The sequence below is a fragment of the Corvus moneduloides genome, chromosome 9, assembly GCF_009650955.1.
Source record: "Corvus moneduloides isolate bCorMon1 chromosome 9, bCorMon1.pri, whole genome shotgun sequence".
Classification (NCBI taxonomy): domain Eukaryota; kingdom Metazoa; phylum Chordata; class Aves; order Passeriformes; family Corvidae; genus Corvus; species Corvus moneduloides.
Genome location: NC_045484.1, coordinates 13,935,349 through 13,958,458, shown reverse-complemented (window position 1 = coordinate 13,958,458; position 23,110 = coordinate 13,935,349). Strand labels below are relative to the sequence as shown.

At 39.8% G+C, this 23,110-nt stretch overlaps 1 long non-coding RNA gene across 2 annotated transcripts in view; it reads right to left on the bottom strand.

Annotated features, from left to right (window-relative positions):
• The window catches only part of LOC116448061, a 119,640-nt gene that overhangs the window by 79,147 nt on the left and 17,383 nt on the right, over positions 1-23,110 (bottom strand). For both annotated transcript variants that reach the window (XR_004241796.1, XR_004241795.1), the window contains exon 2: positions 15,261-15,357. This is a non-coding gene — a long non-coding RNA (uncharacterized LOC116448061). The remainder of the gene's footprint in view (positions 1-15,260; positions 15,358-23,110) is intronic.

Sequence of the window (23,110 nt, the reverse complement as noted above, 5' to 3'; positions counted from 1 at the left end):
AGTACTCTCCATAGCAAATAATGTATAATTCATGGATTTCATTAACATGCAAATATGATCCATGGTCTCCAATGTTTATATCTCCTAATAATCTATTAATGGTTTTAAAAGTAAAGGGTAATAGAAACATTTTGTATGAGCAACATTTACTTGTGGCTGTGTTTTTCTCTAATTGTATGGTATAAGCATGTATAGAATTAAAACAGAAACAATGGAAATTAATTAACCTACGATTCTGAAATAAATATTTATTGAACATAAGATCACATGGCCAATAATTTGAGATTTGCTAATGAAAGACCCTATTACCATTAGATGACAACATGCCTTAGAAAAATTGTGCTAGGGAATGGAAGGGTATTTGTTCTTATAAGCATTGCTTGAAATGACCCCTAGATTTGGAAATAGGATTTCTATTGAGATTTCAGCTCCCCCATCAAACACAGATGGGATAAGAAACAAAGAAATTTAACATGCATCTCAAAGACTTGGACTTTTTCAGTTCTCTTTGTAACAGCAGTGGATAGATGAGATTTCATGGGGGTGCAACCTTTTTTATGTTTTAGGATCAGCTACTCTCCACTTCCATGCTCTGTCTGAAACGTCAGACTTGTCAGTCTGAAAAAATGCCAAAACCCACTTCTTGCTTTGTCAGAGCAAACATACAGCACTGGCAAGCAGATAATTCCAGATTTTGGTAGTTTTTTTCTGCTCTGAACGCTTGCTGCTTGCAGGTTTGCATGTTTTGCCTCTGACTCTCTGCAGTGCTGTTGCACAACCCACACCCCCCCACCCCCTCAGATGATACCCCAGCCCATCGCTGAGCCCCTCACCTTTCCCCCTCCCTCTCCACAGGAGGATCTGCCAAGGTAGTGATTCACTTCTGTATCAGAAACCACACAAAGAGAAACAGTGCAAGACATGGCCACATCTGCTCTTTGTAAAAAAACACATTTAAAGTAATGATGCTGTAGGCAACAATAAACCATTTTAATCAACTAATGGAAAGAAACATCCTGTCAAGGACAGTTTTGATGATTTTCATATTATAACCCATAAGCACTGGACAGTATTTTAGACCAGGGTTGAGGACTTTTTCTCTGAGTCTGAAGAGTTTGTCTGAGGATAAGGAGAAAAAAAATAATATGTCAATCTCCACAGCATGTCTCTATATTACTAATAAAAAATATTCCTCATATCCCATAAATGTGAGAGGAATGATGGACTTCTGAACATTTAACAAATAAACATAGGGCCTTTTTTAAAGCAAATGCGTATATGATGTAAAAACCCTTTATTGTACCAGCTACTTCCTTCCTAGGAGGCTGATTTCTGAGAGAAATGAGAACATATTATGTAAGGTTGGGAAACACAGACAGGACTTTGAATCAGCACCTTAGCTCACCCCTTTCTGGATAACTCTGTGGCATGCAGATCCTGACCATAACTTATGGTTATGGTCATCCTGACCTGATCTTATGCCAGTGTTTTAATCTTTTTCAGGCTGTGACTAAAATGTCAGTCTCTTATCCCCACTCTTGTATGTTGTACCTCTATATCTTCCTCCCCTTTGAGGCATAGAAGAACACTTCTGCATTCATAACCCTCCCAGAAATGAGAATTGCCTGAAAGCTACAGCTGTGTGAATTTGGGAAGCTGAGTGGTGGGTCCACCAGGAGAGAGGAGGTTCAGAAAACAGTTTCTATGCTACTCATATTGACCTGTATGTGTAGAAAAAAAATTGATTTTTTTAGTAGAGGCTACCTGTCAGTATAAACAATCACAATTGCATTCACAATGAAAATACGCCAATTTTGCACAACAAAGAAGCCTGTTGGTACATACACTTCACCGTTCGTTACAGATTTCCTTAATTAAATGAATGTAACAAGTTTATTAGACTTGAGAAGCTCTGAGAAAAGTCAGATCCATTTATACTGAAAAGTAGAACTCAGAAATAAATTATTCACAGTTGATTAGACTAAGACAAGCATTTCTCAAACATTTCTCAATACTTCAGAAAATGCGACATATTGAACTGTATTTTACTGTGAGGCTCAAAATGGCAATTAACAGTCCTAAGCTGCATATAAAACTCAGTATGAACCACGTTTACAAGAACATTGTGTGTGAATCAAATTACTTTATCTTTGGTTTGAAGAACTTAGAAATAATTGCCAATAAGTATTCATGTATAGGACCAGTTTTTTGAAACAAGTTACTTTAATTACTACTAGTGTCAGGAGTACGTGTAGGCGATTTTATTAGACTTAATGTGTTTAGTGAAGCTCCCTGAACTGTAGCTGGTTTATTTCTGTAGAGAATGAAATATTTAATATATCTTTATTATTCTTACTTTCTGATATTGTATTTATTTCTAAATGAGATCCCAGCATTTGATGCTTTTGTTGCGTTCACAGAGAATACCAGGATGAAGCACAGCAATGTATTATCCTCCAGAAAATCTGAACATCATGTAGATGTGGCTTTCTATAGAATCCACTTGTAAAATAAATTCCTTTCAAGCTGCATGTATTTAGAGCCCTTTCCATTTGTACCCACACCTGGACCCCAACACAATGATCAATGGAAGCTCTTCCATGAAAGAATGTGAATGAGGAAAAAACCGAGAGAGAGGAAAGGTCCCTAAATTGTGAACATCGTGGTCCTGAAAAATGATAGAAATCCTTGATGACTTTAATTGAGCAGCTCTTTCACTTCTAGCAACGTTCTTCTCAAACATGGAGTTCCTTGAACTTTCCACATCCAAATTACTAAGAAAATTAACTAACAAATTATATCAGCAACTCTCTCAGTAAATAATGCTAAGAAGGCAGTTCCAAGATACCCATACAGGTGAATGATCAAACCTTAGCATGTATGTCTAACAATCTTTCAAGTAATACGACTTGTGGATTTGTTTGCTTTTCTGTTTTCCTTAGCCACTGAGGCCATTTTCAGCACTGCAGTGACAGTCAAACTGCCCAGGGCAGCTGCACAGCCCAGGACACTCCACTGTGCTGTGCCACAGCTGCGGGATGGGCAAGGCCATGGCCTGCCTGGCACAGAAACATGCACTGCAGCGTCACAGGCACAGAAACATGCACTGTGGGGTCACAGGCACAACGCCACTGTCTCCTCCCTCCTCCAGGCGCAGAGTCAGCCGGCTCTACACCAACAGGAGGGCTGAAAGAGTAAGGCAATAAAGGTAAAACAATGTGGCACTTCACCATCATCCATATTTTTCATCACCCAATTCCAAAGGTATTATCTTGAACATGTCAATCCCATGCGAAGGTTTACAGACTGCAAACATTCATACTTCAAGGAACACAACAGTTATGCACTTTGCTGGTGTGATATAAATTAGCAGTTTCCCACTCTTCATTGCCACAATAAATCTACACAGAAAGAACTGTTGGTATATACAACAACATCAAAGAGCCTGGAATAGAAATAGTGAATTGCAGTTACAAAAATAAATTTCTATGAAGAAGAGAGAAGCGAAAAGGAGACGAATGTTCTAATCTTACCTTCATCATAATCTTATTAGCATTTCTCAGTGAGTAGTTCAAGTATCAGTCTATACTCTTATGAATCTGTCTCATAAATATGTCAAGTGCAAAGTATAGTTATTTTAATAGTCTGTGTTGGTGGGCCATCATGGATTTAATTAAGAGACAACTAGTGTATGAAATATGACACAAAAGCACCAAACTAAATGGAGAAATGTTTTACTGCAGATTTAAATCAGGGACACAGAAGTAATGATGATCTGGCCTTACAAACCTACCTACATTTAATTAATGCAGACCAGCACAGACCTGTTCATATAGGGAAAAAAAAAGAGGCATTAGGCATTTGCATTATCTCCAACAGCATTATGTTATTCATAAATGTGTGTTGGTTTGTGGCACTTAAATTAATTTTCAAAAGCTGGAAAAGGAACTCCAATAAAAATTAGAAAAATGCTACTTTCAGCTATCTGTTTTTCCAAAATGAAGCCTTTATTAAGCTTCCTGCCTTATTTTGAAGGGTCTCAGAATGCTCAAATCATTATGTTACAAAATTGCCAATATCCCTCTAACATTGCAATGAAAACTGTTATTTTCCACCCAAATCTGCTCTTTCTCCATCTTTCTCCATCTTTTCAAAAAATGAGGGCATGCACAGCACTGTGAGTATGCAGGATTAGATGTTCAAGCACTGCACAATCCCTCCTGCTATCATTTTGGTGCACTGCTTTGACTTGATAGATTTGGCAAGATACACTGAGCATACATTTTCACGTTTAAATTCCTTAAATTCCTACTTATGAGTTTAACACTATTTTAGAAAGAAAGAATCCAATAATTCCATGAAACTATTCCAGTATCTTGAACTGATACTGCAGAATCATTGACTGCCAACAACATCAGTTGCACTGAAGTTGAAAGCGAGGCTTCCTATTGATTTGTAAGGGCACAGAAGCAGACTGAGAACAAACACTTAAGAATATGCCTGTCTGGCTGTAAGAATTGATGCCTGGGTCAACTACAGGAACCATATTTACACATGATTTTCATGTCTAAGACTTTGCTTTTTATTAACACGATCCAACAGGTAGTAGCTATTTCCTGTTAACTTTTATCAATTCAAGTGGCTTCCAGTCATTTAGAATAGAACAACCTTTAATTGGTTGGTTGGTCTAACAGGCAGTTAAAGTATTCAGAGATTTTATTAACCTTTTATTACTAAAGGAGAAGAAAAGACAGTAGCTAGAAAGCATCATTAAGTGAACTTAGTCCTTATTTTCAGAAAACTCAGAGCTGTGGACTCTAGGTGCTCTCCAAACACCATAATTTGGACTGCCAAGAATGTAACAAAAACTGTAAATTGACTCAAAAATGAAAGTACTTGGAAGAAATAAATTCCTAACTACTTTTATTTTTTGGTGAAGAAAACATCAAAGGTTTACAACTCAGCCTGGAAGGCAAAAATGGATAAAAGGATAGTGCCTATAGTTTCAAAATATTTTTCTCTTTAATGAACAGTTGAAAATATCCATAAATCTCTTCCAGTATCACTGTATTTGAAAAGCAGTCAAGTCTTTTGTGCCTGACATGTTTATAGTAAATCTATTATCATCTGTCGTGTTTGCATAAATTGTCTAAAAGTTCATCCTGTCTTGGCTGTCTTTCAGTATTCATTAGTATTGAAGTAATTTTTGGAGTAAATGAAGGGGAAAAATGCCCAGAAATTGAGATAATGCATAGAAAGAATGAGACTTCATGTAACTAACAAGAACAAACAGAGCTTTATTCGGCTAAATTCACAGAAATTTGTTTTTTATTGAACTAACCAGTATGTAAGTGTGTAATAAATAACCACAGACAATCAGGATGAAATTCTAAATAATACATGATAAGGTAGTAATATAGTCCCAAACAGGTATTTATATGGACACCTAACTAATCAAATAGCTCTTGTCACAGGTCTGCTGTGAGCCATCACCTGGATTTAGCATACCTTTGCACCTTCCTCTGAAAGCAAGAACTATGGTGCAGAAACTCAATGTGAGTCCTGATCTTTCACCTTCTTCCTCAAGTAAGAAGACAAATATAACAAAAACGGAAAAAATAGCACCAACAAAGAACTGCCATGGGGGCACAGCCTGAAACATGGGGCTGGCTGAAGCTCCTGTCTGAGGAGAGGCACTGCACAGCTGAGGGCCTCACCTTCTCCTGGAACAGAGGGTTCAGGTGCCTCCAGCCTCCAGAGCTTGTCCTGGCTGAGCCATCTGCTCCATCCAGGATGTTCCCCAGCACCCACAACCCGCCTGTTTCCTCTCCCAGCCTCGGGGTGGGAAGTGTCCTCATGGCCCTGCCTTGCAGTGCTTGGCTATGCCGTGGGTGTTTGCAGGAGGTAGCACGAGCATGGCAGGGAGAAAGGAACAAACAGCTTCCAACTTCTCAACAAACACTATTCAAGAGCTTCCTCTCAGGAATAATTAGTGGCACTTTGGGTGGCATTGTAACTGGAGCACCTAAACACCGTTAAGGTTCCTTGTAGCACAAGGTAGTGACTTGATAAAAAGGGTTGAAAATCAAGGACATAATTTTGCTGAGTTACTCAAGTAACAAAGAGGTGAATAGCTAAGAAATAACTGTACTGCCTCACTGCAACCAAAGAAACAAGGAAATCCAGAGCTTTCCAGTCTAGACTCCCACGGAATCAAACCTGAAGATGTGCAGGAAGAAATTTACCCTGGTCTACACTCTACACTATGTGTTCATTAGATTTTAAAATAATAGCCCACTATATCTCTTAGCCTCAGGGCATGGTTTCTTGTGATTTCCATTAGAAGTCTTGTTGACAGCAGAGTTTGTTCAATGCAGTGTGAACATAACAATGGTTTTACGGAGTTTTACAGAGTAACTTCCATTCACAGAAAGCTCCCCACACCTCTGTATCAAAAACAATTTGCAGAATTAAATATTTAACAAACAAGTTTGAGATTTGCAGTGATTAAATTAGTGAGATAATTTGCAAGATATTTAAGGTTAATGTTTACAAGTAGGTTAATTATATCCTTTCCCAAATCTCTGTTTTCATTTCGTTTGACACATGTTGCAATAACAGTGAAAGTGAGGCCACGCTTGCAGAGGTGGCAGGCAAGGCAGCATGTGTCACCAAAGGTGACTGAATGCACACTTCTGAGGGAACTTTTCTCCAATATACAGTCTTAGAGCTTTATGTTCTTCATGTCTCAGCAATTCTCCATCTTTTAGGGTGAATTCCTTCAAATACCGCTTTCAGATCTGTATAAAGAAACATTTTCTACAGGACTTATGGGATTTCATAGCTTCAAGGCTTCATACAGCTCTCTGATGTTAATTACAAAAGTGACAGCATTTAATGCTCTGTACTGAATTTAGTCTACATGAACAGTTCCTGTGTGCAAGATTGCAGACCCAAGGCAATGTAGAGAGCTGAAATTGCCTCTGATTGGATGTCGATGAGGTTACTTCACATTTACTGTAATGAAATTAAGAACAGAATCTGCTACAATGATCAGCAGGATGGCTGTAGAGAATCAAGAAGGGAATCATGTGCTACAATAAAGTTTTAAAAAAGTATTTTTGTACAGAGGCAACAGGACATGACACCTGGATTAACTTACATAAAGCTATTTTGAAAACATGTCAAGTCACCGTGGCCATGGGCTCTGAGAAAACAGGGAGCATAGCCATGCATGCAGTGCGGTGCTGCCCGGCCCTGAGCTCAGCCACAAGCTAGTGCTGTTGAAGGGAAAGGTACTGAAGTTTTCCAGTAGCAGAACAAACATTTTTTAAGCATCTAACACTGTTCCCTCTTCTGCCTGACAGAGATGGTACATCTGTTGTCTTCCCAGCACACCAGAGCCCAGGACCAAACTTCCCTGATGGGACTAAAATCCTGCATATGGGAAAATCAAAATTTCCACCTCTAAACCAAGGGAAGTTGAGACCCAGATATTGTCAAACATTACAACATTTGATATTCAGACCTTATTTAGACAGCATGTGTGATTTGTAACCATTACATCTGCCCCAGCACATTTTAAAAGGTTTTCTCCTTGGTAAACATAAAACATGTAGTCTGCTGAAGGCCTCCCAGTCCAGCCACCCTCCTCCAGCCACAGGCAGCCTTGGAAAAAGTTCATTTTTCATTCATTGCCAATTTCTGATTTTTCCATATGAAAAGACAGCTGCATTTCCCATAGGGTCAAGGCTGCTGGGGATCCTGTCCTGCCCCAGTCCCTTGGAGTGAGCACTGTTGGCTGTCACTGCACAGCAAGGGTGGCTCCTGGAGAGGCTGTGCTACCTCTCATTCTAACACAGCTCCAGCGCTCCCATCCCCTGGAATAGGGCCCATTTCTCCCCAGGAGGAGGGTGTTATCTGGCTGTTAACTGACATCTGCTTTCCCTCATGTGGACTCATGGCCCAGCCTTCCCTTGGGAGAAGCACAGGCCAGGCTGCCAGGCCCAGCCTGCCCAGCTCCTCCATCCCTGCCCTCGACTGTGGGGTCATAAAGCTGTTACTGGGAAAGCAAAGCACACTCACCATGCCCCAGGGGAGGAGGGAAGCCAGGACTGTGGGGGACAACTGAAGAAAATGGTTTGTGTAAAATTTTCTCCAGCTACCATTTTACTGAGAAAAAGGATGGATCCAGAAGTCTTATCCCTGTCTAGGGAGGATGTGCTTTTCTACACCTCTGCAACTATAGAAATCAACCTTCTGAGCAAAAGGAGTCACCTTTTAAACTAGAGTGAGCCACAGCAGTTGGTTCTAGGGTTCTGCATTCTAAGAAACTCACTGCCCTATGCTGGAACTTTAATTGTTTTCTGAATTTTTTAAGCTGCAATATTTTACTCAATGTTGTTTTGTTTGGTTTTAATTTTTTTTTGTTTGTTTTATTCTAGTATGGTGCTGTTATTTGATATATTATTTGATCATTTTGCCACACCATTACAAAACATTAACGTGCCCATGCCTGCTGGACACTGCTGATAAGGAGGCTCACAAGACAGGAGCTGGTGCAAATCAGTCTCTGTCCTTTTGAAAAATTAGTTGAAGTAATTTCACATTTTTACTTTCCCAAAGAGACACTGCAACCATTTCTCTTCCTTTCTTATTTATTGTTCAAACCACTGCAGTGTAAACATATACTTCTCTATCCTACATCCCTATTACAGCAGACAAGCCCTCCCCAGCAGTATTTCAGGGGCAAGCACGGAGGTGGGGATGCTCTAGGCTGCACTGCATTTGCACAAGTGACTGCTGTGAGTATACATGCAAGTAGAGCAACTGATTTTTGAAAGGCAGTTAGATACCCAACCAGTAATTGTGTGCACAATTACTGTGATTACACATGTAATCACGGTCATTGTGCTTTTAAATGATGCATATGCTATTCTAAAAATTCACTGCTGTATTACTAAAATTAATGGGAGCTTTGCCATCAATTTAAACTGATGGAGGATCAAATATTATGCATTGTGGCAGTATCCAACATATATCCAAGAGCAAATGCAATTTTTGCAACCCAAATGCTAAATTCTCAGTGTATTGAAACAGTAAAAGAGGGATGGAGACATAGTTTTTTAGCGTATGTAGGTATATATTCATTATGCATTCATTAATAAATGAATAGAGTTCTGGATTTGATTCAAACTACACTGACATTAAGAGAAAACCAGGGCCCTGGATCAAGGCTTCTTTCCTTAATGTTTCCAATTAGCTCAGGTTACAGAGCTGTGCATGCATTTGTTCATGACAAAATCTTTGGCTTTTGACTGCCTTGTCTTTCAAGAGTTAAACAAGATTTTGCAGTGAAGATGCTGTGCAATACAGTAGGTATAGTGATATGTAGTATTTCACATCTAGTCTTTGTCCATGTTCTAACAATGTGCATTAAATGTGTTACTATTGTCTCTTTTTCCGATTAGTTTACAGCCCTGTAGTTCCAGCTGTTTTATTCTGAAACTCTAAAACCCTGTCACTAGGGAGTTCTGTGTAATTGCCCATAATATGCACCACATTATCCATTTCAGGAACTGTGCTGAAAGACAGCAGCAATAAGGGGTTTTCTAAAGGCAGTCTGGTTTACACTAATGGATCTAACAGGAAGGAAATGCAATTTGAAAGAAGCTGATGCATATGTTCTATTGTTGAATATAATGTTTGATTTAATTATTAACTGTCTGTGATGGAAAGTCAGATCCTGCTCCATTCTGCTTACAGTTTGGTACTCTGCTACCAGTAAAAACAGACGAGATTCAGTCTTAGGATTTAAGAGTTCTTTGTAAAGTACTGACATTTAATTGTGCTTTTATAAAATATCAGCTGAGGAACTTCAATTGCACACTTCTTCCATGCAGACTGGCTTCCTTTTATCAAGCTAAATATACAATATAGAAGCCAACTCTCTTTCATTTTCCCTTGCATAAATCACGAGAGTCTCAAAGTTAACAATCTGCTGTAATTATTTAAATAAATATGATTCAAAATGAGTTCATATTCACTGCTGTTCATGACCTATTCATTTTTATTTTATTTTACTTTCATGTCATACACATAGCACTGCAGTCAATCTACTGTATCACTGAGGACATTCACAATGGACCCAAGTGAATTTTTAGGAAGGAGTTAAAATGTGCTGGCATGACTATACCTATCCTTCTTTTATCAGGGACAGAGGATTTGGCAGCTCATTTCAGTCCAATTCTATAATTGGTGTTTTGTGATGTCTAGTAAATTGTTGCATTGTGTTACAAAGGTCCCTAATTCCATGGGTGGGTGTTAACATGCTGTAAGGAATGAATTCATTATGGAGAACTCTTACCTGAAATTCCATTATCCTTTCCTCACCATGGTGACTCCTATCAAACTCATTCATATAACGTAATCTGGAAAGAAATATGTACTGATGCTAAATGGCTGTATTTTCAGAGGAGCTTAAAGGTAAAAAATCACAGCTCTTCTGCATGATTCAGACAAAAACAGTAGTTTAACAGCACTAGTAAACAAAATAATTGAGCAGTGTAATTTCAGTTTTGTATTTTGTATCTGTCTGGTGAGATTATTGTCTTTGAAACTATCTTAAACAGATGCCGAACCACAGCTGAAATTAAACAATAGTAATGATATTTGGAGTGCATCCAGAATGCAGCTTTTGTTAAACATACCTTTCTACAAGTAGTGCACACAGCATTAGCTCTGTGGGATGCACCTTACTTTGCAAGCTCCAAAGAGATTGGTTACTTCTGTCAGGAGGGTAATAGAAAGAAATTAAGTTCCTAGGAAATACAGCACCACGCCTCCGATCTCTAATTGATTTGGACATCTTAAGAAAACATAGAGACCCCTTCCCTGGCATATTTGCATTCTTGGTGTCAGTCAGTAAACTTCAGGCAAAGAGTATAGAAGAGCCACTATAGCAAAATCCATCTCACATTTATCTGGAGAGTTTTGCTTGTAATCTGTTCTCTGTTGTAAGGATCTGAGAAGATTTTTTGAAAATCTCAAACATTTTGAATATTTTATTTTAGAGAAATACCTAAGAGCTTAGATCAAAACATATCCAGACAGCTTTAGCCCATGGCTCCCATCAGAGCAGATTTTTGCTGGGTCTTTCCTGGGTCAAGAACATCCTAAAACCAATCTTTCATAGGCTGTTTCAGGACACCAGAAAAAGACTTCTGAAAAGCCTTGCCAGAAACCAACAAATGCCAAGATGCCCAGCTTCTTTCAAAAAGTTTACAACAAACTGGCAAAACAGGTATGAGCTGAGGTCAGCTCTCATTTTGTCTAATTTTCCCTTTGTTACACTGTTATTCCTACTCCCAATTGAAAGTTTTTTGAAGCACTTTGCATACTCTAGTGTATTGAAGAAGCAATTGTTGGAGTGAAAAGGAAAACTGTCAGTTCTGAAAATAGCTTGGACTACTCATGTGTCATTCTCAGTGTATGCTGAAATATCCAGAAAAACGTGGCTCACACTGAGGATTGCATCAGATACCGACACATGTATAAGCAACTCTCTCCCCACTTTCTCTTCCTGAGGCTCATTTTTACAATACACATGGTTAGAACTAAGCTGTGCTTTCTGCCATTGGAATAAACTACAATGGAGCAAAGCAGAAAGGAAGTTTATTCCCCATGCACGTGTAGGATCTGCCTGCAGAGCTCAGTGTGAGAATTAACAGCAGACATGTGTAACCGGCACACTGCAGGGGAGAAGGGAAACAGTCTGGTTCATTTTCTTGAATCCCATGACCATACCTCAGGTAAAGCTATGTATGTGCTGAGTGTCAAATCATTTGCAGCTGACAAACACGAGGCTCTTGCACAGGTCCTGGGAGCTCATCCTCCTGTCTCAGCCATGCCAGAATCTATCCGGCCTGAGCATCCCCCGTGCACCCCCAACACACCTGTGTGACCAATCCACCCACACATTCCCTTCTTCCCTTCTCAACATGCAGCACCCTGCACTATTCATGCTTTGTCTCCATCCCAAAGTACTTCTCTGTGTTTGCTGGCTGAGGCATGTCCAAGAGGGGGATTGAAAAGGGTCTCAGTGGCTACACAGAACAGCAATGGAATAAGGTAATTCACAGGGAGACAGAAATGAACTCACGCAGGTGTTTCTCCATGTCTGCCGTGACTCCTCTAGGCAGCAAAACAGGTGAGTTTGCTGCATGCTAATCAGGAAAAAAACATCTGAAATATGCATCTGCACATGAGCATCTGTGCAGAGTTTCTCCAAACCAGTTCTCAAGTGCATTTTTTTCCCTGTATGGGCCTCTTCTGTACTTTGTTGTGCCAAGAGGCTTATTTTGTATAGGTGGAGAGACCCCTATCCACCAGTCATCAGGGAGTGCTATTAATATGCAACATCTTGAATGCATGAGCTGAATGACAAGCTGGCAGTGTTTGAGAATGTGTGGTCCAAGTTTATGTCTCTCCCTGAAGAGGCGAAAAGCCCCTTCTCGAACTCTCTGCCAAACTGTGCAAGAGATGAAAGAAAGAATGGGCAACCTATTTTTTTGCTTCTCTCTTCCTAATACCTTGACACCATCATTTCCTTCCCCTGGCCATAGTTAATGTGAATGGCTGATTTCAAACAGTTTGCTACTGAGTTTCAATGTTGAAACAGAGCAGGACAACAGAGTGGTTAATTTTTTTTTTTTAAAACATGCTTGTGGAAGAAATCTGGAACATTTATTAGAGTTTTTATACAAAATTTTTCTTTTGGATTCATGCGTCCATCTCTATCCTCTCTCTGAAATGTCCCAACAATAGTGAGTTAAATTGAGGTCCTGAATTTTAGGCATTTTTGCATTTTGCTTTTGGTCACATAGTGTCACCATGCAAGGCTCAACTCAATGAGTTTTTAAGCCTGGAAAAACCTGCTGAGTGTTTTATGTGCCTGAGTAGCAAGAAAAGATACCAGCATGTCTCGTTATGGATTAGCTGCAGTTTGATCTAGGAAGAATAAATGGGTGTTTCTTACACTCCTCACCAAGAAAATGGGGAAGGATGCAAAGGGAAGAGGAGGAGTTAGTCACCATCCCTGGCCTCTAAACCAGCCTGTGGTTGTTCCCAGACATTCAGTAGGGCTCAGGAGCTGGACTCTGCTTGTGCAATTTAGCTGCATCTACTGAGATGTTCACCTAGGTCCTCCTGCACACGAAATGTGCTGGATGCTGTTGTGACATAACATAACAACATAACCATGCTGTGGTTTGTTTGCAGCACTGGTGCCTCGAACACATACCTTTGGCCCTCACCAGCTGTTCAGCTTTGGGGTGCTCAGAAAGAATTAGAGAAATAAAGGCCCGCAGATTAAAAATTTGCTTCAGAGTCTTGTGATGGAAGAACCAGAAGTACCGAGACAGGCCCATGTGTGTCCATGTAGTCTAGGTGCAATGTCCACCGTGCGAGGAGAATGGAAATAAGCCCACCCCAGAGACCTTTCCTTGGTACAGTCACTCCCACTGAGTCCATGTGGTCAAACAAGAAGCTGGTTTTACAGCTCTCCATGGCAGTGCCGAGTTAGGACCTGGTTTTGCCGTACTCGATCCCAGCTGGTTGGGGCCTCCCAAGCCATGAGTTTCAGACCAGCATCTCCCCAGCAGTATCCTTACTAGAGCCTGGCCTGATCAGCAAACAGCTCCACTCCAGCCTCCATGCAGAGCAATAACAGGAACAGCAAACTGGGCTTTTCAGACACCAGCTGTTTCCCTGGCATCACTGTCTCCCTCTCTGCATGTGCCTTTGTCATTCCCTGAATCTCTGCCCACTGCACAACTCTTGGAATCAGTTAAAATGACTTTTGGGATATTTTCCTCTTGCCTTAAAGGACTCATGTGCTTTGTTTTTCCCTCAGTCACAGCAGAACATAGAAAATGGTCTACACGGAAAACGTGAAAGACGGTTTCTATGTAAATTGAAGGTAATGTCAGCCAAAGTAATTTGCTCATTTAACATCTATAAATAATTTTGTATTCTGCATTTACAAATTTATATTCTTTCTTATGGGGAATCTATTTTCTCCATATTCAATTCATTTTTTAACTGCTCCAACCATTTTTCGCCATTCCATAAAGCAGGTTCATTTACAAATTATGCTTATCAATCACAAGGGAAATTACATATTTTATTCCTTATTATGAGATTGAAGTTATATCCCTTTTTTGGTAAGATTACGTAGTACCTTACCAAAAATTCTTTTTGTTTCAGGGAACAGGGGCAAGTAGGGAAGGTCAGACAAACGCTGCCAAGGGAGTAAAATTACTAGCTACAATTATCAGCTTGATCAAAAAACAGTTACAGTTTGCGGAGTGATGTAGAACAAGTACAAATACATATTTTTATAATGTTATGACCTTCCTTAAAATTCTGTCCTGCAAATGTGTTAAAATGCAGGTGAGTTATTAAGAATCCCATAAAATAGACAATGTATTAATGCAGAAGGAGTTAGCAACAAACTCGCATAGATACTTTAAATCTGAGAAATACGGATTTTTATCAGCTTGCGCTCAGAAAGAGTGAAGAGATTTTCCAGGATAAGAGACACCTGAGTAATTTAAACTTTCAGGCTGACGTATCTCTGTTGTCGAGTGCATGTAACCTCCCTGAGATCACAGACAGGTGCTAGGCACAGGTCTTCCACAGAAGAGAAAATCAAAGCTTTGACTCATACATTCAAGGGCTTCTCACTGAGAGACAAGTGAAATAATTTTAAACAAAATTCTAGGTATTGAATAAACACCACAGCAGCATGGATGGTGGCAGCAGAAGCTGGGCTGTACCTGGGCTGTTCCCCAGCTCTGGCCCTGGCTTTGCATAGTGCTGTGTCTGGGATCGGGGCAATTCCTGCTGCGGCAGAGCAGGCATGGGAGTGTCCCCACAGGCAGATGAGCCGCCTCCTGTGGCAGGCAGCACCACCCTCTACCCACTAGAGAGGCAATGCCTGCACTATCAAGCATCCTTTCTCCAGGCACACTGTGGTGTTTTCTAGTTGCAACACCTCTGTGTATGGGCAATATCCTTACAAACATCCCGTTCCTTCTGTGAGCCATGGTGGCTTTACACCAGCAAGCTGCAGTGGAGAGAAAACATCTTCTCAGAGTTAAAACACACCGTCTCAGCCTCCTGCTCAACTGCCCCCCTGCAAACACCACACACACCTAGACTAGGGACTACTTTAATGACACCAGATAGACTCCACTTACCCTGCTGAGGGTATCCTCTGATGCCAATACAGTGGTGAATAACTTCCCCCTACACTGTCAGCAAGACAGATGTGGATTTCTTCAAAATAATAGAGATCTGAAAATAAAAGGATATTGACTTAGGCCATCTTTTCAATCACAAGAAAGAACAGTCCAACAGGTATAACATAAAGGGAATTTGTAACAAAATGTGTTTTCTGAAGACCAGCAGATATACATGGTTTTAATGTTTGTTGGATGCACTATGAACTTCCAAGCATTCCCTCTGAGACAAAGTTATTTTGCTGGAGACAAGCAAGACCAAGAGAACAAGCTCTCCACTGGACCAAAAAAAAAAATTATTTAACCAACAACTTCATTAGCACCTTAGAAAGGCAGGAGCAAGGAAAATCTGAGGAATGTGCTATGCAGCTGAACTGAGCTTGGCAAGCACCTGGTACCTCTCACCTTGCGCAGATCCCTCAGCCACTACTGGCATTCATGTATTGCCCAGGTTCCTGATACTTGGTTGCCTTGAGATGCTACTGACACAAAAGCCTCCACCATTTGGATCTTGCTGTGCTGCCCCTCATTCACAGTAGGAAGGATGCTGCCAGCCTCGGGCATGCTGCTCCATGCTGCCAAGTAACCCCAGATCCTATGGCCAGCAGGCACTTCCTATTATAATGCACAGGGAGGCAGCCCAGGGTCTTACAGCACAGGGCTGCACAGACAGACCCATGGCATGGGACACTACACAGCCTTTATATTACACAGAGCTTCAAAGCTGCAAAAATATTAACAGACACCAAAAAATAGAAGCATAAAGGTCCTTTAATAGCCCTATGCTGCTCTTGCCATGAGCTCAAGCGCTTATTGAGGAAGTGACCTTTACAAAATTATTGTTTATGATCTCTCCGTGTGTGCCAGTATAGGCACAAAGAGTATTCCAATTTATTTAAAAGGTTACATATCAAAACTGAATATGCAGTACAACTGTGTTATCACACTGCATAGCTTTTACACAGGAAATCCAATCCTTGAGTATGACTTCCAGGCACTGGGGCCAGATTCTCTCACTATTCAAATTAGAGATGAAGAAGCAATATGGAACAAAATAATTTATTCATCCTTTGTTTCTTGTTTTTAAATTATCTAAAAATCACTCAGAAAACACCCCAAATAATCCCTGGCTTTAAATTACTCACAAATTTCTTTCAATAAAAAAGCATTTCAGCTTGCAAAATATTTGAACATGGGATTCAAGATACTCAATACCTTTGCAAGCCAAGGCTGGTCAAGCTGAAAAATTTTGTTGTCTCAGTTTCAGAACCTGATTCAATTTCTTTTGAGTTGCATTAACCTCTTATGGTACCTTATGCATCATAAACAATCTCCCCCTGCCCTGCTGCTTGTTAGAGGCACTGGCTGTGCCTGCTGAGGGAGACTGACCCCGCACTTCCTGTTACCTGCCCTCAAGCTGGCTCTAGTAACTAGGTGGGAAACCACTCCCCTGCTCCGAGGGAATACCTGTGTGGAGATATTTCCTTGCTCCACCAGTAAGAAACTGCCCTGAATTAGCCATAGGGAATATGCCTTTCAGTTGCCAAGGTAAAACATGAAATCAGGACACATTTAGCCCAGCAAAAGAAGTGGTTCCACTCCTGTGCACAACAATGGATGAACTCCCAAAATAAAAACTAAACTAAAATTAAAAAGTGCATTCCTAGACTGCAGTTATCAATAAGGACCTCTCCTCCCCTGCAAGATCAGCAGCACAGGGGCTGCCAAGTCCAGGTGCAAACCTCGCTCAGGCTGTTCCCCCTGAGCAGCGCCTTTTCCTTGTTCCAAGTGGGTGAGCTCACCTGCCTGGGCTGGCCCATGGGCTCCTGTGTTCACCTCCACAAGCTGCCAGTGGCTTCTCCTCTGAGCCTCCCCACGCATCGCAGCTCTAGCCAGAACTGATCCTACTACATCTATTGAGGGGTCAAGCATCCTTCCTGCTTCTCCTTGTTTCTAGGAACACAAAAGTACCTGTGCCAATCAGGCCTACACCCTGTCCTCCCAACTCACCTGCTGATGTTGGTTTCTTTTCCTGGTATGGAAGACTTGCCAAAATGTCATTTCTATTGTGTTCCTTACCAAGAATATTGTTTTCAGCTTCAGTTCTTCCTGCAAGTCACAGCAGGCTCTAGATTATGTTTAAACTGGATACACCATGAGAACAGTTTTATACAAGGATCTTATTAGATCTAGAACTTCTTATGTGAAGTCAGCTTCTAATTGAAACCACACATCCTATTTTGGAGCTCCAATGACAGTCATTGCATGTATACCACTTTTTCTAAGCTACCCCAAACTATCAGCCATTGCAATCTATCACGATTCTTGTCTTCAATGGTTAAAAATCCAAATAACCACTTTCCTAAAATTATTCTTCTTCGACATAGTCACTGAACTTGCCTGTGGTCATGTCCTGATGGCACAAATGAGGAGAAATTGGGCTTTAATATTCACTTCATGCTGAAGTAAAACATTCAATAGATTTAAAAAAATTCCTCAAATGGAAATTTGAAACCTGCACAGTTTCTTATTTGCTTGTATATTCTTATTTGTTTCTGCTTCTTGATGAATCCTGCAATTCACAAGGCAAAGGTTTTCCAGTGTTCCATCCAGCTAAAACCTTCCTGGAGGCCTTCAAATATGCAGTCCCACAGAACAGATCACAAATATCAGGCAGCATGCTATAAAATCCAAATCTCACAATTAAATATATCACTAAAAAATTACTTTCTGCAAGTATATGAAATATCTAATTGAAAATTTGCTTTTGCAAATATTCATGAAAGTTAATTTCAAGTGCATGTATGCTCGTAGAGAGCAAATTCACAAAGTCATAGGCATGATCAATTTGGAGTTAATTTCTGAATTTAAATGAATATTCATAGACATTTTCAACTATTCGATTAACTTCAATACAGACTCATCAGCACTCATTTGCACCTAGTTTTTATTAGTGCAAATCAGGATTAAAAACACTGAAATCAAAAGTTGAGCATGTCTGAAAAATCCTTAAAAATCACAATTAAACCAGCCTTTCTTATCTTCAGAATGGAATAAATCTAGCTTTCTTTTTCTAGCTTCCTTTTCTATCAAAATTTGAGAATGATTTGTTAACTTTTGAAGTTATTGTTCTGCTGTCAGCTAAAGCTATTTATATGATTTGATACTAAACATTCCTTTACATAATGGTGTCTCTTCCTCCCAATTCCTTAAAAATTACTCATCTGCAATACTTTCTTCCCCATTTCCTTGGATTCAGTTTAAATGAAGTTTATGAAACTCTCATAAAATTGTCTATTTCAGGCTTACTTCAAATGCTACCAAGTTGAATATTAAAAATTCTTCCACTTATGAAAAATTTAACAGTATCAAGAAAAAGGAGGAATATAATTTAGACAGTAAACTTAAGCAATGGGAGGTCAATGAGTTATTGAACCATTTTCCTGAAGAGCAGCAATAGTCACACTTAGGTTACTTACACTTCTCGTGTTCTCATATGACTGAAGAATTTGTGGGATATGATAATACAATAAAATTGCATTGGCTGAAAAGCTTTAATCATGGAACTTTTTTTTCACATCTTGTGATTTATTCTTTCTCAGTTTGAAGAGAATTCAGCAGTTTCTCATTTTATTTGTCTCCAAATTTATCTGGAAATGCTGGGATGACCTCTGAAGCTGTTTAGAAAGATGGGACTATATTAAAGGTCATATTTTCAAAGATATCCTAGGCGATTTAGAAGTATAAAGGTCTATTGTCCTATAGGATTCAAAATGTCCTAGTCACTTCTAGAAAGGGCATAAATCTGTGACTATTTGGCTCTTTTGACTGTCTCCCTAATATTTCTTCATTAAAGTGATGCACAATGACACACTGAGTTGCATCACAACAGCTAACAAATTACATTAAAGCTAATCAAGTTTGTGCTCTATGATATCAAACATAAGCCTTTTCAGAAAATCCAACAATGAACATATTGCCCATCATTCTTGAAGAGTAACCAATCCTTTCTTCCTCCTTTCCCCTGGAAAGTTGAAGAAGGGATGTAGAACAACATCTCTTAAGAAGAATGTCATGGCACCTTCTGGATGTCACAAATGCAATATTTGCAGTTATTGTTTGCATTTACATGGAGTTGATTGCTTCACTACAAAAGAATTTACTGGGAAGTATTTGCAAGAAATGACAAATCTGAAAAAAAAAAAAAGAAAAAAGGGTTCTCCCTCCCCTTTTATTTTTGAACCATTTTTCTTAGATTATCCTAACATCTAAAATCAATATTTTTCTTTCTGCTTATTTTCTTCAGAATCCAGCTTCTGGGTATGTTTTATACAAGGCAAAGTGAAAAGCTTAGCTTTGAAGTCACAGAAAACTCACTGGCCAAGTGTACCAACAATTCACAGAAATACAGAAGAAGGCACAGAGGGGAGAACTGGTACAGATCAGAGAAACTACCCAAGCTGCTGTATCAGTTCAGCTTCATTTATTAAAAGGAATTGACAAGATACTCTGTATTGGAGTCTTGGATATATTACTTACAGAACAACAGGTCAAACTTTATGAGAAATTTCTGTTGCTGCCTTTTGAGGATGCAAAGGTCCTACTGCAGGTGGATCATTTAACTCCCCTGAGATAAGACATTCTTGTTCCATCCTCTTCACCTTTATTTCTTAGATGATATTCACTCTTGTGCAGTAATCAGTAATTATCTACAGTGCTGAAAATACAAACGAAACATGACATTTCCTTAAATCCTTTCCTATTATTAGAATACTGAGACAGTCAATGCTAATTGATTAGCTAAGACATGTCTTAGTGAAGGAAACTGGTTTAACACAGGTTTTTATTTCAATTGCAGAATTCTGCAGTATTCTTTCCCATTCAGCAGAAATAATTTTCATCCTTGTCCTCTTTGCTTTCTCGTTCACCAAACAGTCATTTATTCAACTCTGCAGTTGTGAAGATTGCAGTAGCTGTTAGTCTACATGAAGAAACTGTTCTCGGCACACCAAATAGATGATATGCAAATATACCATTATGATTCATATGTTTCTTTAGGCTAATTTATATTTTAATGAATTTGGTCATTGGGAATTGAAGTACTTTAGCTTCAGAAATAGAGCTTGTTGAAAACCTTTTGCTGAAATATATAAGCATTGTTGAGATCCTTTGTTTAGTGAACCAACACTTCAATAAATAAGACAGAGATACAACTTTTGTATAATAATCCATAATTTGCTATATGAGAGATGGGGATAGCAGGGAAAGCCATGCCCAGTGGGACAAGCTATTTCTGAGGTACAATGCAGTTACAAACCACAATCTGAAAATTACTCTAAAATCACTTTGCCATTGTTTTGTTGTAGGAGTAGCTTCTTTCAGGAGATAATTTAAAGCTATTAAACTAAAAGCTGTTAAATTTAAAGAAAGATGCCATCAAGATTGAATAGACAAGTTCTAGTCCTAATTGGGAAACACAGGAGTGGCTCACATGTCGGACAGAGGCAGGAACAGCCTGATGGGAACACTCATAAGGTGGAAGTGGTCAGTGTTGCAGCCTGGTGTCACCAAAGCTGATCTGAGGAAGATCACCCATACCAAAACTCCCACAGATCTGAAAGAACTGTAAAATGAGCACACTTCTTACATTAGCATGCAACACAGCATTTTGGGGGGAAAATCCAGAACTCAGGTCGGTGAAGAGAATTCAGGCATTCATGAAATTGCTTTGGGAAGGGATGTAAGCCTTGTCCATGGTGGGTGTGACAATGACTAGCCAGTGCCTTCTGAATTTATACTGAACCTTAAAGGCATTCATTTTCCCTGCAAAAAACCACTGAATTTGAATTTTACCTAGGCTGGATAAAGTCCAACATTTGCAAAATCTAGATTTCCATTGGCAACACTGAGCTATAGAAAATCTGAGCTTTTAAAGAAGCCCCTTGCACAACGGACATTTTGGAGATTGGTTCATTAGCTATGGATTACTGAGCTCACTGCTGCTGGAAAGCCTGTGCTGTTATGGTCAAGCCAGAGTCGTGTGTGGTGGCCGCTGTTGGCTCTTTAAATAGATTACTTCAGTTTGGATGGAAAGAACATGCAGATTCAAGATCACAATCAGGACGATAGGGAAAGACAGAATGAGATTAAGAGAGATATCACTAAAAAACCTCACACGCTGAAAACAATGGCAGTAAAATCACAATGACAGAACAATCATTTATGTCATACCAGTTTGAGAGAACATCGATTTAAAAGGTGTAATCAGATCCATTTATTGCAAGGACTAAAAAATATGGAAACTGTGAAAGTGAATACAAATACATCCTTTGCTGTATTTTAAAGCAGTAGCATAGCTTTACCCAATTAGAATGAAATCCATCTTATAAGAAATATCTAATTAGATATGGTAAACTTATTTTATTTTAAAAGAAAGACATTGATGACTCCTAATTATACACATACATGTTCTCTAAGTAAATTACTTATTGTCTAAGTCACTACGCCCAATACGTCCTTATACAACAGTGGCATCTAGTGGCCAGCGGCCAGGCTCTGCTCCAGCTGGAAGAGGGAATGGTCCAACGCAGGAGTAATAACAAACAGCACTGGGTTTTTGTTTGTTTAATAGATCGCATTATTTCAGATAACAAAATACTTCATGGATTATTATGCTCATGTTAATTATAGGCCTTTCAGCATCCTAGCAGAAGGCACGAACCGATTGATACTTGGACACTGGGAGAGGAAACGGAAAGCCTATCTGCTGCCAGTCCAATGGAAACTAGGGCTCTGCCAGGTGCTTTCTGCCATGGTAGTGACATCGACACATCTAGTCTCTTTCTGTACCTCCAGATTTGTTCCCTGTAGTCCTTTTGGTCCAGGTTTATCACTCAAGTTGGACGAATTTTTGCTGTCAACTGGGTGTTGAGCTGATCTGGCTGGTCCATGCTGACGCACAGCCCTGGCAGACCCACAGCCGCACCTTGCGGGCAGCACTGGGAACAGGAGCCCCGAGGAGCCCCCAGCCATCCCCAGCACAACTGAGGCAACCCAGAGCCAGTCGTGCATTCCATGCACAGTCCACAACTCCTCACACTGAGCTGTTCTGCTCCTTGCCCTATGTGCCTCCCCCGTAGTGAGGAAAGTCTTCTGCAAGCCCCTTTGCTTCCTGTTGGCCACACAATGGCACACTGGTAAGAATACAGCAGCATGTGCTGCCTTTGACTGCAGAGCTAGAGATGAAGCACCCAGTGGAATAAATAATTACATTTTACAGACCTGCATCCTGGAAGTATTTGTAATTAATGAGAAACAGAAAAAAATGATGTGATGACAACATGCTGTAAAAGCAATGCATCACCATGGCCCTGAATAACCTGCCATCAGCTGAGCACTGCATCTACCAGCAGATCTTATTTTATGAAAAATAAGAACTTTATATTCTAGAACTAGCTGCAAGTTCTGGATAACAACATTGTGAGTACGCACTCTTGCTACAGATGCCTACCACAGGCTCCAGTGAAAGCCATGTTTTAAAAAGTATATGCCTCTGAGATCCAGTACTGACCTTAATGGTCAGACATGCAAACCCAAATAGTATTTATCAGTTCCTCACTCTAACAGGCTACTTCTATTCCCAGAAAAGCCTTGGGGCTTGATATCAGAAGTCCTGACAAATAAGACATCATCAAATTGTCAGATTGGCAAGCTGTGATCATGGTTATCTGTGATAACCAAATAAAATTCAGATTCCACCTCAATTCACAGGAATGCAGTATTACTTCCAAGAGTCTACCAATTCAAAC